This window comes from Lathamus discolor, chromosome 5 (assembly GCF_037157495.1).
Source record: "Lathamus discolor isolate bLatDis1 chromosome 5, bLatDis1.hap1, whole genome shotgun sequence".
NCBI lineage: Eukaryota > Metazoa > Chordata > Aves > Psittaciformes > Psittacidae > Lathamus > Lathamus discolor.
In genome coordinates this window covers 21,337,148-21,355,029 of record NC_088888.1, presented here as the reverse complement: position 1 = coordinate 21,355,029, position 17,882 = coordinate 21,337,148, and the positions used below count along the sequence as shown (strand labels likewise).

Here is a 17,882-nt window from a genome sequence, read left to right as displayed (position 1 = left end):
GTAGAGATCTTTACCCATGCATAATCCGGCTGTTTGTGGTGCAAGTGCATTTCCTCGTTAGTCTCCTGCAGGACAGCAAAGCGGTTCTGCATGGGGACAACAGATTTAGGAGGAAGCCCCTTGCTATTAATTGTCCTTTTCCTCCTTCTTTTGTTATTTTTCTTTGTCACTAATTCCCAATTTCCCGGGTTGGTGGCCTCCTTCTTTCCTTCATGAGCTGGAGGGGAAGCTTGAGGCCCCTGCACAGTATGGGGCTGGAGCATGCAGCCCTGCTTCTTCTCAGCTACCCTGACATCTTGAAGCCCGCTAATAGCATTCCGCAGCTCAGCCCCTACTGCAGGAGGACCTCCACCAGGGAGCACCGAGCGCAGGCCTGCTCATCGTGCACCTTTCCCTCACAAGCCCAGTGCAGGCACCCTCTACACCCCGAGCTCTGCCCTGCAGCCTCCCCTCTCATCTGCTCTGTCTGGGTGCCTACGCTGGCCCCCACCGGGGCAGCCAGAGCAGAGCTGCCAGGCCGGGCCCTGGCCATACGATGGGTGCTCGCCATCCCACTCGCCTGCCCGCGCGAACTGCCTCGTCCCCCTCTGTTCGCTGCACTCCTGGTCGCTGCGTTCCCTGGGACAGGTTTTTAACCACTCAGGGTTGGTGCTGCTGCTCCTGGCTCCGCCCCCTGTGAGTCAGCGGCTCGCGTCCGCGGAGCTGCTGGCTCCTGGGCAGGTCCTGTCAAGGACTTGAGGCTCCCTCGGTGGCTCTGGCCGCTCTGAGTTGAGGCTCCTGGACGCTGATCTCTCCCTCGCTCCGGTGTTAAAGGTGTCCGCTCTCGAGCTACTCACCTCAGCAAATGATGACAGGAAGGGATTCTATAGGTATGTTGAGAATAAAAGACAGACTAAGGACAATGTGGGCCCTCTCCAGAAGCTACAAGGAGAGCTGGCTACCGTGGATTTGGAGAAGGCTGAGATTCTTAATGACTTCAATGTCCAGTTGGAGACCAGTAAAAAGTGGTGTCCTTCAGGGATCGGTGTTGGGACGGATCTTGTTCAACATCTTTGTCGATGACATGGACAATGGGATTCAATGGGCCCTCAGCAAGTTTGCTGGTTGAAGGAGGTAATCCTGCCTCTTTGCTCTCGTGAAACCTCAGTTGGAGCACTGTGTACAGTTCTGGCGTCCTCAATGTAGAAAGGACATGAAACTGTTGGAACAAGTCCAGAGGAGTGTCACGAGGATGATCAGGGGACCAGAGCTGAGGAAGTTGGGGCTGTTCAGCCTGGAGAACAGAAGGCTGCGTGGGGACCTCATAGCAGCCTTCCAGTATCTGACGGGGGCCTATAGGGATGGTGGGGAGGGACTCTTCATGAGGGACTGTAGTGACAGAACAAGGGGCAACAGGTTGAAACTTAAACAGGGGAAGTTTAGATTAGATATAAAGAAGTTCTTTCCTGTGAGGGTGTTGAGGCACTGGAATGGGTTGCACAAGGAAGTTATGAATGCTCCATCCCTGGCGGTGTTCAAGGCAAGGTTGGGCAGAGCCTAGTGTGACATGGTGTCCTGAGTTCAGCAGTAGCAGTTATTTTTCTCCTTAGTAGCTAGTGCAGTGCTGTGTTTTGATTTTTTGGCCTGGGAACAGTGCTGATAATGCTGATGTTTCTAGTTGCTGCTCAAATGTTTGGTCTGGCCAAGGACTTTGTGAGCCTCATGCTCTGCCAGGGAGGAGGGGAAGCCGGGAGGAATCAGAGACAGGACACCTGACCCAAACTGACCAAAGAGGTATTCCATACCACAGCACGTCATGCCCAGGATGCAACGGAGTGTTACCCCGGAAGGGCCAGTTCAGTGCAGGGTTGGACAAGGTATCGCTTGGTGTTCAGCTGGGGGCAGTGTGGTGAGTTATCAGTCGGCTGGTGTTGAGGTGTTGTATTCTTTCCTCTTGTTATTTCCTTTATCATTATTATTATTGGTAGTAGCAGCAATGGTTTGTGTTATACCTTAGTTACTAAACTGTTCTTATCTCAACCCGTGGGAGTTGCATTCTTTTTGATTCTCCTCTCCGTCCCTCCAGGAGTAGAGGGAGGGAAAGAAGGTGGGGAAGTGAGTGGACGAGCTGTGTGGATCGGTTTAAACCACGAGACATGGTTTAATGTGAGGTGTCCCTGCCCATGGCAGGGGAGTTGGAACTAGATGATCTTAAGGTCTTTTCCAACCCTAACTATTCCATTTAAGTCCAGTCCATTCCAGTCTATTCTCTCAGTGTCTGAATTAATATCTTGTTTTTCCTGTCTCTGCATCTTGTTTCATACCCCTCTCACCTCTGCTTGTAATTTTTACCTGTTTCTTCCAAGTCCAGAACACCTTCTATATTCTCCAATTAATCCCTTGACTTTCTTCATAATTCCACACTTAAGATTTGCTGTAACTTTTGCCTCATAGATCTCTGCTGCTTCAGGTTTGCAAGCTCTCCCCTGGAGTTAAAGACGTGAAGGAATTTGAAGGATGGTTGAGGGAAGAATAATGTTTCAGTTCCTCTCACTGTACTGGCAAGATACAAAATGATCTGCTGCCACACAGTGATGGGAAAATCCAGTCTGGATACAAGAAACAGACAGAAAAGTGCTTAAAGCTACCCAGGCAACATCAAAGTCTTTTTATTGCCCCATCTTCCACATCCTCAGAGCTGCTCACTTAAATGTGCCTGTCTATTCATTAACATGTAACGAAGGCATACACCTGCTGCAGCTTTACCATCAGCATTGCATTCCCCCACATTAAAACTGCATGGAGCTTTCTGTCTTCTTATTTGTTTCCAGTGCACTAAGAAGAGGTGGAGGAAAAAAAAAATAAATACAAAAACCACACCTTTTTTTTTAATTTATTTTATGTTGATTGACAAACAGAGGGAAAAAAAACTCTGTTTTTTGAACAGGATGGAAGAGCAGAATATGCTTCTCATCGAAAAGCTCTCTCTTCTTAGGGGTGTGCCCCAGAGAAGCAGTGAGTTCATTTTTTTTAATTAAAGGAGCAATGAAGAGAAAAAGGTATCATAGTTGTGCACATGACAGTCAGGACAGAAACAAGATAAAAGGAGACATTTTGTCTTTTTTGGTTGTTTGGGTTTTGCCGTGGGAAGCAGTTGCACTCTGTCACTTCAGCTGCTTCTTTCTAGCCATTTCTGCATACCCAGAAGGTAAGACAACGGCACAGATAAATGGCGAAAACTGAGATGACTAGATGGATTTCACACCACTCCTCAGAGAGATCACCAGTGACGTGTAAAACGATATTCCAGGCAGCCCTGTTAACTGGTAGCAACCCCTTCCATCTTTCCCCCCCCCCCCCCCCCCCCTTCTTAAAGAGCACAGTCACAGCTGATTCTGACAGGTCTGAGAAACAGAGATGAAGCAAGCAATCCTGCTGTCTGCTGTCACAGCCAGACTTGCCCATTCTCTTTTCTAAATAGACTTCTTTGAGTTGCAAAATAGAGATCTAGAGGAATGATCCTGAGTATTTTCCAGTCGTCCCTAAGTACACAAATGTTTGGCCACTGGAATTCTTGCTATTACTAACCTTTCTAACAAATGCAATGTGCAATTTCAGAGAGACTAAAATGCTAAACTCCAAACCAGGAACAAACTATATAAGCCTAAGAGCTGTATGATAAAGCATCATGCAGTGTTAAGCCATTACTTTTATCAGAAGTAACTGTAGCTCATTCTCAATACAAACAACACCCTGCTGTGGCATTTCAGCACAGAAATATCCACCATAAAAACAGACTACATATAGTGACGCAATGCTGCCTGCCTCATAGTCAATGAGAAAAGAATTCCACATGGTCTACTACTCTCAAACAATATTTGAGTGTATGTAATTGCATATACTGATTCTTCAGATCATAGTTGTCATCACTCAGGTTCTTTGACTTGTTGGTGCACCAGAAAGACATGCTGTTTAATTGCTTAATGTGGAGCCATGGTGGTAAAGAACTTAACAGATGTGACCTCATCTACCATCATCTGAGAAAAAATTCAAATATTTCATCTGTATCTGCTTGAAACAGAAATACAGTTTTTGTTCCAGCTGTGCAAAACAGAATTGGCATACCTGGAAGTCAATACCTTTGTTTTGGTTTTAGTTGCTAATCCAATCATAATTATTTTGCTCTCCAATTCACTTTGAATTCCCTCTGGTAAGATATACAGTGTCTTTTGCACACGTATCTCAAAATAATTTGAAATATTGATAGCATGCATAAACTACAAAGGAAATATTCAGGGGTAGATTTTAAGAGCAGAAATCTATTTCTCCTTTACAGAGTACGCAAAAAATCTCACATAAATGTCTTCTGGAGAGTTTTATCTTATTTTAAGCAGTAAGATTTCTTTTATAAAGACATTGAGACTTGATTTAGAAGCTGCCAGTAACACATAATCCATCATATCTGGGGGAAAGTTGTTCCAGTGATTAATTACTCTCTTTGAATTTACCTTAGTCTGGCTTCCAGCTCGTGAATCTCATGGATTCATCTTTCCAACAAAAATACCACCTACTATAAGCCATCTCTTCCCACTGTCACCTCTTAATTTTCTCTTTGATGCATTAAATGGATTAAATTTTCTTGATTTCACCCTATAAAAAAAAAAAACCTATTATTCTTTTCTGATTCCTTTTCAATCCTTCATTAGCTTTTTTGAAAGATTACTATTAGAACTCAAAACAAAGGTGTATCATTAGTACCAGAGGTCATGACTCGTAACAGTTATAATTCACTAAAACAATTTACATAGCTAGAAAAAAACATGCAATTCCCTCTTCATGCCATTACAACTGCAAAAATAGTACTCCCTTGTTCATGCTTGATATTTCCAACTAATTCTTCCAAATCTGTATTATGCCTCAGCTACATCAGATTGCCCACTCATATTCAGTTGTTCCACTGCTTTGGCGACCTTCAGTTACCGATTTCAAGGATGAAGTGCCAGTTTCCTAAGACTTACATACTTTGTGTACCTGGAAACGTAACCTTGTAAGGTAACTGCACAAAACCCTTTTTGTTGAAGTGCATGCTTTTTTTTACCTTTGCAAGTGATCAGAGCAGTCTCTATACCATACGCAGTTTATCATTATTATTCATTCACTAGTTCTATGTCATCAAAAATTTCACAATTGTAGTATTCACAGGTGCAGTCCCCATAGATTAGACTGGGTCAAGAATAAACAGCAGCAGCTGCCCAGAAAGTAATCCATGGGCCTGTGACTTGAATTTTTACAAGTTACTCTCAACTCAGTCACTGCCCTCCTTCTGTGGACTGTCTTGACAGTGTTTAATGTTAATTTCCTCATCAGAACATAGTGCTAGTTTATCACTTGTCTCAAAAATGCCTAGGATATATTATATCAGAGAGATACCTTCACTGAACACACCCAAGATATCAAAAATGATATGGTTTGCTTGTCAGGATCCATCTTCTATAAAAACATGCTGATGACATTAATTATACTGCCATTCCTTTCTGCCATCCCATTTGTGTCACATTATTGCCCATCCACAATTTTGCCATGAGTAGTCATGCTATGGTTTCCTAGACCCATTTGCTGAACTCTTTAATTAAAATTATAATGCATATTATATGCTGGAATATTTGCATTTTTTACTTTTTTATTTTTATTATACATGTCTAAGGGAATTCTTTACCCAGTCTTCCTCCCCCCCCCCTTTTTCTTTTTTTCTAGAAAAGTGCTCAACTGCTAGTTTTCAACATCCCATATGATTAACATTAGAATAAGAAAGATTTCATTATTATTCTAACAATAATGACTGTAGCACTCTGCTCTTTTGGAGTAGTATATATTTGCGAGTATATACAGAACACTATAGCTTTTTGTGCCACCCAAGATGATTTTTTCAGACTGGATATATACAGAGATATTTTAGCAGAAATAAGGTGACTATATGCCAAAATTTACTATAAGTTTAGAGCAAGAGACCAGAACTCCAAACAGAGCAGACAGGGTTTCAGATCATGCTTCTGAATTCCGAAATATTACTCTTTCTTGAGCATATATTTGCAGTATGCCTGATGCTATTTTCTTTCTTCAGACAAATGGATATAGTGTAAGAACATTTTAATTCCATAAGAATTTTACCTAATATGGCAAAATATTAGGGTTTTTGTGAAGCATAATTCATGGGGATGCAGAAGCTGTTTACAGAAAGTGTAACTTGGACTGGTCAGAAATATTTTTATTGCAAATAATGTGTTTCAATGGAAAATCTGTCCCCAGCTGAAAATGTTTAACTATTGAATAAAATAAATCTCAATTTACTTTACTCCATCTCCTTGAACAGGGAGTACAAACAAGAGACTTCTAAAAATCCCTTTTTTCCTCATGCTTTTGCAGTTTTGAAACTGTGAAAACGGAATAAGCACTGCACAAAAATGAAAGTGCGGAGTGTTTTCTCAGAAAAAAAATGTGGAAAATAGTAAGAGAACTTTTCTTTGAAAACTTTCCATGAACCACATTTCTCTCTTTTTGATTGATTGAATTGTGTTATCCAGAGCAGGAGCAGAAACAATCACCATGTGATACAGTAGGACACAGTTTGAATGTTAAATCACTGGGAGGAAAAACTCAGTATTAGCTACAAAAGTGAAAAGCGTTGGAACAAACTATTCATCAAATAATTTCAAATAATAAACTAATTAATGCAAATTACGATGTGTTCATAGAAAAATAACACCTGCAAAAAGGGCAAATTTCACTGACAAAAGAAATGTTCTCAAGAAATAATTCATATAGCTGCACAAGACAGTAAAGTCAAATGTTAATGTGTAGAAATGAGGAGAACAGTGTAGAAAGAGTTAATTCATAGATGTCATTAAGTCTGTTGACTGCTTGGGAAAAAGGGAACTAGATACAGCTGGGACTCTTGAAAAGTTGAATGCACCTTAGTGTCGTGGTTTAAGCTGAGGCTGTAAATCAGAACCACACAGTCTGCTCCCCACCACCACCACCTTTCTTCCTCCCACCTTTCTTCCTCCCGCTCCTGAAGGGATGGGAAGGAGAATTGAAAGAATGTAACTCCCACGGGTTGGGATAAGAACAGATTAGTAACTAACGTATAACACAATTCACTACTGCTACCACCAATAATAATAATGATAAGGGAAATAACAAGGGAAGAGAATACAATACCACCTGCTGACCAATACCTAGCTAGATCCAGCAGTGCACTAGTCCTTCTGGGTAATTCTCAGTTACATCATGGGCATGACTTGCTGTGGAATACTTCTTTGGCTAGTTTGGGTCAGGTGTCCTGTCTCTGCTTGCTCCTAGTTTCCCCTCCTCCCTGGCAGAGCATGAGACTCAGAAAGTCCTTGGTCAGGCCAAACATTTGAGCAGTAACTAAAAACATCGGTGTTATCAGCGCTGTTCCCAGGCCAAAAAATCAAAAACACAGCACTGCACCAGCTACTAAGGAGAAAAAATGACTGCTACTGTTGAATCCAGGACACTTAAGTTTAAGCCTATGTGTTAGATTTTGTAAGATTAATATTTCAGACTGTAGGCTTTCCAATAAAACATCTAGTTTTGGAGAGGTTTCTGGGTTAGAGGGTGGGAGCTGTGATGTCATTGCCATTGATTTCCAAGATAAATAAGGAATTGACCAGCAAAATCCTGCCCAGCCAAAAGATACCAACACTTAAATACAGTCCAAGCAGTAATCAAATGACCAGTTTTGCTGAAGTATCAGAACTGTTTCTAGACAACATTAATTTTGAATAGATGAATGTAGATGCTTTGCCATTTCAAGTCAAGGAACATCAATTTTTTTTTTTTTTTCCAGCTTCAACCTTTTGCTAGTTATAACCCCAATGGACATTATAGAACACCCTACTGTAGACTGCAGGCTTAAGTTTCTGTACTAAAAGTATCTTATTTTGTTCTTCATTCTTGCTCAAACCTATTTTAACAAGGTAATAATTATATGCACACTCTTCAGCTGTCAAATATATGTTAAATTGGGAAACATTTGTTAAATATGAGCACTAATGCCAGGAGAACCAGTTACCACTACATTTCTTAAAAATATAACAGAAGCCATTCAACACCTGCATACTCTGTTTTGTACTAAACTGTTCTAATGAGCACTTTTTGAGGTATGATTAGAGCACTAGAGGAAACTTTCCAAATGCCATTAATTATGGATGTGATCTTAAATTATTCACTTTGAATATATTTTCTTGTTATGCTCCTTTTATTTTCCACTAACTGTTTTTTTGCATCCTAGAACAGATCACATTAAGCCTCAAATGGAAGACTGTTATGCTAAAGAAAAGGTAAACTGAGAACTAATCACTTTTTTTCCCAAGATGCTTGTTCTAAAAAGGGAGAAAGTGGGTGAGAGTCAATTTTTTTCCTCTTAAATGTTCATAATTCTCTACCTCAGCCTCTATGAGTTTGGAAAAGTGATACTCAATGAAAATGAATCAGCATGAAATTTTCCATCTCTCACTAAAGCAATGATATGGAACACCACAAAATATTTGCATAATCATTCATTCTTATTCATTTTAAAAATTACTGTATCAGATTGGTTGCCCAAGCCTCTGTTACATCACAAACAGTGTCATATGTGGAGTCTAATAGCTCATGATCGATTGAAGAACCTTTTCTGGGCTCAGATGAAGCCAGACCTGTCAGAAATAAATCTGTGCAAAGAAAGGAGAATGGCACTGAGAGAAACACAGAGGGCAGGGTGTTGTCATAGTGTAAGAAAAACAAATGAGATGTTGTGAGCATAGCTGAACACATCCCAAGGTAAGAAACAGAATGAGAAGGAATGATAAACTGAAGGTGACAGTGAGGGGAAAGGAGGCCTTTTCCTTAAGGCAGCAGAGGTGGCTGCTTTCAGGTTACAGACGGCACAGGACACTGTGACCCAGCACAGTTGTGAGGTGGCTGCTCCCTGCCCTGATGATGATCACCTGCTACAAGCTCAGGATTGTTGCATCCTGACTAGAAGGAAGTGCAGCAGGAGGGCCAGGAGACCTCCTTGGATGGATAAGGAGCTGCTGAGGAAACTTTGAAGGAAAAAAGAGGCTTATAAAAGGTGGAAGCAAGGACAGGCAGACTAGAAAGAATACAGGGATGTTGTCTGGAAAGCTAGGGACCAGTTAGAGTTAAACTTGGCTAGGGATGTGAAAGATAACAGGAAGGGATTCTATAGGTACATTGCAAATAGAAGACAGACGAAGGACAAGGTGGGCCCTCTCCAGAAGCTCTCAGGAGAACTGGATACCCTGGATTTGGAGAAGGCTGAGGTTCTGAATGACTTCTTTGCCTCGGTCTTCACTGGCAAATGCTCTGAACACACCACCCAAGTCTTGGAAGGCAGACGCAGGGACTGTGAGAATGAAGACCTTGGGCCCACTGTAGGAGAAGATCTGGTTCGAGACCATCTTAAAAATCTGAATGTACACAGGTCCATGGGACCTGATGAAATCCATCCGCAGATCCTGAAGGAGATGGCAAATGAAGTTGCTAAGCCAGTGTCCACCATATTTGAAACATCATGGCAGTCAGGTGAAGCTCCTGACGACTGGAAAAAGGGAAATATAACCCCCATTTTCAAGGGGAAAAGAAATGACCCAGGGAACTACGGACCAGTCAGTCTCACCTCTGTGCCGGCAAAATCTTGGAGCACATTCTCCTGGAAGGCATGCTAAGGCACATGAAAAACAACAAGGTGCTTGGTGACAGCCAGCATGGCTTCACTAAGGGGCAATCCTGCCTGACCAATTTGGTGGCCTTCTATGATGGGGCTACAGAACTGATGGACAGGGGTAGGCATTGTCTACCTGGACTTGTGCAAAGCGTTTGACACTGTCCCACATGCCATCCTTGTCTCTAAATTGGAGAGAAATTAATTTGATGGATGGACCACTCGGTGGATTAAAAACTGGCTGGAGAGCTGCACACAAAGAGTTGTGGTCAATGGCTCGATGTCCGGCTGGAGACCAGTAACGAGTGGTGTCCCTCAGGGATCAGTGTTGGGACAAGTCTTGTTTAACATCTTTGTCAGTGACATGGACAGTGGGATTGAGTGCGCCCTCAGCAAGTTTGCCGATGACACCAAGCTGTGTGGTCCGGTTGATATGCTGGAGGGAAGGGATGCCATCCAGAGGGACCTTGACACGCTTGTGAGGTGGGCTGATGTCAACTTTATGAAGTTCAACCATGACAAGTGCAAGGTCCTACACCTGGGTCGGAGCAATCCCAGGCACAGCTACAGACTGGGCAAAGAAGAGATTCAGAGCAGCCCTGCGGAGAAGGACTTGGGGTGCTGGTCGATGAGAAAATGAACATGAGCTGGCAGTGTGCACTTGCAGGCCAGAAAGCCAACTGTATCCTGGGCTGCATCAAAAGGAGCGTGACCAGCAGGTCAAAGGAGGTGATCCTGCTCCTCTACTCTGCTCTTGTGAGACCTCACCTGGAGTATTGTGTGCAGTTCTGGTGTCTTCAACATAAAAAGGACATGGAACTGCTGGAACAAGTCCAGAGAAGGGCCACGAGGATGATCAGGGGACTGGAGCACCTCTCGTAAGAAGATAGGCTGAGAAAGTTGGGGCTGCTGAGCCTGTTGAAGAGAAGGCTGCGTGGGGACCTCATAGCAGCCTTCCAGTACCTGAAGGGGGCCTATAGGGATGCTGGGGATGGACTCTTCATCAGGGACTGTAGTGACAGGACAAGGGGTAATGGGTTAAACCTGACACAGGGGAAGTTTAGATTAAATATAAGGAGGAAGTTCTTTCCTGTTAGGGAAAGGCAGCTGTTAGGTGAGGCACTGGAATAGGTTGCCTAGGGAGGTTGTGAATGCTCCATCCCTATCAGTGTTCAAGGCCAGGTTGGACGAAGCCTTGTGTGGGATGGTTTAGTGTGAGGTGTCCCTGCCCATGGCAGGGGGGTTGGAACTAAATGGTGTTAAGGTCCTTTCCAACCCTAACTATTCTAGTCTAGTCTAGTCTAGTCTAGTCTAGTCTAGTCTAGTCTAACCTATGCCCTGAGGACTTTGCTGTCACCGTCCAAGCTTGCTAGGCCCTGGCAGATGAACCTCAGCTGTAAAGGGTGGGGCCAGTTCCATGCACACTGTGCCTCACCTAAAAAATACACTGTGCAGGCCCGAAGGGTTTACCCAGACTTGAAAAGCCCTGGAGCGACAGGCAAGGGGATGAAACAGCAGGTGATAAGGTGCACTGGAAGTCGCAGTCCCAACCCTGCATGCAGGCAGTTCAGGACATTGGACGCTCCATAACGTTGTCTCTTTTGAGAACACACACAGAATTAGTCTTGAGGAGAAAAGACAACGTAGAAAGAATCGCGCCCCGCCTATACCACCCAAGGAAACCTTTCACTGTGCTTTTTGCAACCGGATTTGCCTATCCCACATTGGCCTTTTTAGTCATCAGTGTGCTTTCAGTAAGGGTGGGTAAAGCCTTTCCCAAATCTTCATTCGCGAAGTCAAGCCATGATGATAATGATAGGACAAGGGGTAATGGGTTAAAACATAAACACGGGAAGTTTAGATTGGATATAAGGAACAAGTTCTTTACTGTAAGGGTGGTGAGATACTGGAATGGGTTGCCCAGGGAAGTTGTGAATGCTCCATCCCTGGCAGTGTTCAAGGCCAGGTTGGACAGAGCCTTGGGTGACACGGTTTAGTGTGAGGGGTCCCTGCCCATGGCAGGGGGGTTGGAAGTGCATGATCTTAAGGTCCTTTCCAACCCTAACTATTCTGTGATTCTGTGATCTGGGCACCAGATTTTTGCAGCTTTACAGATACTGGCTGAAACTTCAGGTACCCAGCACAGGTATCATACTAACTCACATGCTCGTATCCACATCTCCTAAATCTCTCTCCAGTGAAAGACATGGACAGCATGGTGAGTAAGTTGCTTTTATTCTCTATTCTCTCTTTTTTCACTTCGACACATTAATCTGACTTGCAGGTACCCTCAAGCAGGGCATAACATTTTTTCAGAGATAAAACTCTTATACATCTGTTTAAAAATAAAGCTCACATCTACACATAATACACAGAGCCATAGTAAAAGGCTCCCACATATGTCCTCTGACTATGATGAATAGTCAAACAACCCTAATGCACATGCCATGACTGAACACTGGCCTGGATCTTTTCTAGGTTTAAGTTCCTCCTTTAAAGTGTCCTCAGGGAAGCATTAGAAGCTACTAGCACATACTTGTTTAGTTAAAGACTGATGATGAAATCCAGTGAAAAGGAATGACAATTCTCTTGAAAGGTATTTAAAACGTGGCTGTAGAAAACAGGTTATCTATACTCCAAACTGGAGTGCTATTGCTTCACACAATATCTGCATCTTTCTCGAAGCTAAACAGAGCTGAAGTTGGTCTCTGGGTAGGAAGCCTCCAAGGAAAACACATGTAGGGGCAGTCATTCAAAGCTCTGTTTTTCTGCGGGTTCAGCAGTGCTTGGTTGGTGTCATGTACAAGCCATCATTTTACTGATAGGGAGAAATTTCTCTTGCATTTGGCATCGTTAAGCTTTTTAGAGAGAGTATTTCTGGCATGGTGAATCAATACCTTACATTGTTATTACCCACAACCTACTAAAGCACTTCAGATAATTTAATGTTGTACTTTGTCTTATGCATTAACTTCCTCTTATCTTGAAAATAACTCCAGTGATCCTGACCTGAGCAGGTGCATCCCCAGATACTACCAAGAACTCACACGCATGAGAGCACTAGGGATTAGGTTTAAAGCAGGTGGACATCCCCTTCCTTATCTTCACTAAATCAATGGAGTTTGCATCATTTCTCACAGCTGCACCACAGTATCAGGTCCATACCAAACAATCAGAACTAAGTGAAAATGCAGAAAAAATCTTCTATTCATGAGAATAGAACCTTTGCAACCCATTTTATCTCTCAATGTTCATAACTTATCCTCCATGATCACTGATGCCTCTAAGATACCATAACAAGGAGGTAGTCATTCTTTGTCTTCAAGGTCTTGGGATTGTATAGCGATGGCTCTGTGTGCAGAGCAAGATGTTTTCTGCCACCCTGAACCTGCTCAAAGTCACCATCAAGCTGGCACGACCTATGAAAAATAGAACATTTAATCAATCTATCAGCAAAAAGAAACTCCTATGGGAAAAGCAGGTGCTTAATGGAAGCTATTGGTATCATATAAATGTTATTCTCCATATTCTTCCAGAATTAGATATAAAAAATTATAAAAAAACCACACACACACAAAAAATTTGCTTTGCCTTTGCCCATTTACAGCTGCACTGGGGGATATTCTGCACACTTGGGAAAGAATGTGAGTGGGCAGGAAGGAAACAAAGATGAATAGCAGTCACCACTGTAAAAACAGATCTACTGATGCAAAAACTGATGTATTGGCATACCTTCAGTTAATCAGCAAGGTGACTTGCTGTAACCAGGGATTGTCCATGTTACAGGTACATTTGTTGTCATATTGGAGTTTTCTGGGTAGCTTCGGGCAGGTTGCCTCTTCAGTCTCCCTTTTCAACCTTCTCCCCTCTTCAGCGTGTCCAAAATGAGGAAGATAAGAGCCTGAAGGTGGGGGCAAGAAAATGCAACACAATGCAACAAAACACCTTGCATTACTGTCCAGAGAAATCCTACCAATGCATCACACTGGAATAAACTATCAAGAAAGTAATGATGGATGGATTAGGAAACTCCAGCCAGGGTCTCTTACCTGCAGGCCAGATTGGTAGTGATCTAAGGTAATAGCATATTAAATCAGTCTAGAAACTAGATTTTAAAGGCCTAGTGTGGCTTCAGATTGTGTTCCTAGCAGAATGTTTCCAGGTCACATCTGAGTATGTCACTTGGGGTCACCAACAGAGAGGCTGGTGCAAGGTCAACAACAGCAAATAAGAAACATACTACAAGCAACACTGCAGTTTCCCTCCCCATTGCTTGGCTTTCATCTTTCAATGCCCTGTACATGTTCCCAGGACACCCTTAGAGCGACACATAACAAATCCCAGTTGATTGTCAGTGTTGCTAATTACTGATCCCTACAGGTAATCACACATAACAGATGCAGACATTCCTAGCCAGCATGCTAGCCTGAAAAAGCTAGTCTGGAAAGCCCTAGGTTAAAGAATAAAAGGCTGGTAGATTCATGGGGACAGTTGTTTGTTGCTTTCAGGGTCTTTGCCAGTCTTTGCAGTTATCACACATACTACACCAAAATTGCTGTTCCAGGTAAAAGCACAAAAAATATTTTATCCTAATTAGACTTACTGTGTCCCACTGGAATTTTTTTCCACAAGTCATTTAAGGCAGGAGCTAATAGCTCTTCAGGGGAATATCATCTTTGTTTCACAAGTGGTTTTCTAATTATACAATAGGTGACATTTTCTTCTCCCCCCCTTGTGCTGGTGACAGCAGATGATGGTTCATGGTGAAACACACAAAAATAGAAAAGTACTGTTTGGCATTGGTTGTGGGAACATAACCTTGAAAACAGGGGAGTTAACACTGCTGTTAGCAAAAGGGAGTCTTATACTGGTAAACATCTGTTTACACACTGGTCACCTGTGCACTGATATTGCAACTGGTAATTTTCCACTCCAGCCCGAGGGGGGATGTAAGGATGTGGAGACGTGGCTAACAGAGAAAGGTCACGTTCCCATCAAAGAGCTGAAATAGAACATTTGTTTAGAGAATGGTGCAGACTTACTGGCGCCAGATTATGAGGAACTGAGGGGCATCTGGCGGGAAGCGCCATGCTCTGGCCAATCACAGACAAGGACACTATGGCCCTGACAGATAATAGTACCTAATAAACAGGATAAGCACGTAAAATAGAGGATATAAAAGTACATAGTTTAACCACAAAAATGATGAGCTTACGCAATGCCTTATTTATGCCAGAACCAATCAAGTGCCTAGTATTTGCATATTCATTTATTATTTTGATATATTAACCGAAGGTAGAAGTCCAATAAAGGAATCATGCTTATTGATCACAATGGTCATGTCTTGATTCCTCCCTGCTGCATCATAAGGACCTGTGCAGGGACAGATGGGTGAGAAGGCCAGATGCACATCTTGATTCGGGGGACACTTTGAAGACATATTGATACACGGATAGACTCCGCAACTCATTAGAGTTGTAAGGTAGGTATGTTTTATTCAGCTCTGAGGCTCATGGGGATTGCTCCTCCAAAAGCATGCGCGCCCCTCCTTTGCCACTCAGTTTGTTCATATTACATATAATGATTACCTAAACATGAGATTGCTTCACGCCTAATACATATGCAAAACCTATTCCCGTCTAGTATTATAATTAGTTTTCTGGCATTCGTCCCATTGGTGCGCCTGCGCAGTGCCTCCTGGTGGTGGTCGGTAGGGGGTCGTGAGGATGAAGGCCTGTAGTTCCTCTTCATCACTGCGAGTAACCTCTTGCTTTCACGCAGACTTTCAATAGGGTTTCGGCTCCTATCCAAACCTCAGGTTCGGTACAAGCCGATTTTATGTATCTTAAAGCAGAAACTTGTCAAGTTTGCAAATTTTGTTACTCTGGCTATCTTTTGTTCCTTTTCTTCCTAAAGATACTATTTGAACAAGAATGTATTAAATATTAAGCTATGAATCTTACCTACTACAATTCTGCCTAGCAGCTGTAACTCCTACAATTCTGCTTCACCATTCTAGCAACTTTGACTCCTACGGTTCTGCTTCACCAAGCACAGCGACTGCTCAAACAAGCAAGCACAATGTTAACCCTTTATTTCCCAGTATCAGTATGGCCTACCGCCCCTGACCAGGCAACATGTTCCATCTCCTCCTGCTCAGCGGTATCCCATTCAGTATGTACATAACCTGCTTCACATTTGTATATATATATTTATATATATATATTTGCTTTATATATATTTGCTTTGCATTAATACCCCAATAAATAGACTAGAACATCTAATTATTTATATGGTGTTTGGTCCCTAGTCCTTGTACATAGGAATCCTGCTAATGTGGAATGCCCCTCCTTGTGTGGAAGCAGTTTTCAGGCACTTCAGACAGCAGTGTGTTTTACTAGAAACAGTTTTTAGATGTTTACTTTCATCTTGGATAAAAATTACTCTTCATATCTTCTGTACTATCAGGGTTCTATGACTAAAAGTAAACCTTGAAGATCACCTGGTGAGTTTTTTGTCTGCTCAGGTTCATTCCTGTCTGTACTCCAGAACACGTTATGGTCTTCATTGTTACTACTTGCGATCACAGGAGAGAAAAAGTGTCTATCTGATTGATATGGAACAAAGCTAAAGCAGACAGACTCCAGCTGTTATAAAATATATAAGCTTCTCTGCTCCTTACTGTAAGCACAAGGGAGTTTTCAACCTCTTCTAAGAACACTTTGCCAGCCACACTAATTGCCAGTAAAATTAATTCACATCTTGTCAATTATAAATGTAATGATTATCTCTCTATATGCTGATACCACTTTCCATACAACACATACTGTACTGAGAATTTCTTCCCCCCCAGCAGTCAAAGTCATCCCAAACAGTCGTTTTCAGGCTCAGGAAGTGACAAAGGCTGTCAAATACACAGAGGTGATTTTTGGTACACCAAACATAATTGTCTGTGTTTGAACTAGACTCAGCCAGGTTACTACATCTATTCTTGCAAGATAAATCCAACTGGGATTTTCTAATGATCAAAATTGTGAGGTTTAGTTTTAAATTTCATCTTTGACTGTGACTCAACCTGCAAAGGGACCCAGTGTCCCCCTGTCTCTGGTTGCATAATATTGGTGTTGAGTGCCAGGAATAGGGAGTTAAGAAAAAGTTAAGACACTCTGACATGAAAAAAGCTGAAACTTTTTAAAGTCACAAAACCAACCTTTGCTCCAGAGGAAGCCAGGCATTATTTCAAAGCATCTAACCCCATATTTGAAAAAAAACACAAACTGAAAACATGGAATTGTTTCCCCTTCTACTCTCTCGGTGGACACAGGTGCTGATATAGCTATTGATGAAGATGGTTAGACTCTGCCTGCTGATTCCATGGGCTTCATTTGTATTCCCCATGCAGGTAAAAAAGCTGCATCTCATTTATGCTGGGACTCATTCTGTCCTGGACATATAAAGCGATATTAAAAGGTGCAATTCTAACTTGAGCTTAATTTTAGCTCCCTCCACAGCAACCAGAATGGTAAAAAAAGAATTTATATAGAAGGATGAATCAAGTCTAATATCTTCAGACACCAGCAATTCATTTAATGGCTTACCAGGACCATAAAAGCCTAGATACTTTATGAAAAATAATAATAAATACCTCTTTCCAATGTGGCTTTGATGGCAGTTGTAAGTCTGCAGCTTTTATGAGAGGCGGCAGTAACCATCAGTTTAATTTCAGTATTGACTAAGACATTGATTCCTGCCAGCATTCCCAAAGGATTCTGTAGGACAAGGAGGTGTTTAAAGCTATCTACATCCTGAAGTGCAGACAGTGAAAATGCAGGGCCCCAGCATAAAACTCCTGCCCAGTTTTTCCCATTATAAATTTCTGTTTCTTGGCAAAATAGTTTATACTGTCTGATAGACATCATGCTGCTCTAATTCAGTGAAAATGCAATTACACCTCTTCATCTGAACATATAATCTAAGGCATATTATGAAAACTCAGAGTCCATATTAACAGAGCTGCCGAATTTGTCATTTAATAGAACCTCTGAACTAAGCTTTATTTTTTTTTTTTTTGTAACTAATGTTCTTTCAATTTCACTGATGGGAAACTGAAATAAAAAATAAATTATGAAATATATGGCCTTAGAAAAATACTAGC

General features: G+C 42.2%; 2 long non-coding RNA genes across 2 annotated transcripts in view; one reads left to right on the top strand and one right to left on the bottom strand.

The window, feature by feature from the left end:
- Positions 1-11,945: 11,945 nt before the first annotated feature.
- LOC136014896 (uncharacterized) lies at positions 11,946-13,621 on the bottom strand. Its single transcript, XR_010612917.1, has 2 exons — positions 13,460-13,621; positions 11,946-13,146 (listed from the first exon to the last, which is right to left on the bottom strand). It is a non-coding gene; the product is annotated as an uncharacterized LOC136014896 (long non-coding RNA).
- A 1,430-nt stretch (positions 13,622-15,051) lies between these two features.
- The window catches only part of LOC136014895 (uncharacterized), a 38,938-nt gene continuing 36,107 nt past the window's right edge, over positions 15,052-17,882 (top strand). Inside the window, exon 1 of the long non-coding RNA XR_010612916.1 lies at positions 15,052-15,209. This is a non-coding gene — a long non-coding RNA (uncharacterized LOC136014895). The remainder of the gene's footprint in view (positions 15,210-17,882) is intronic.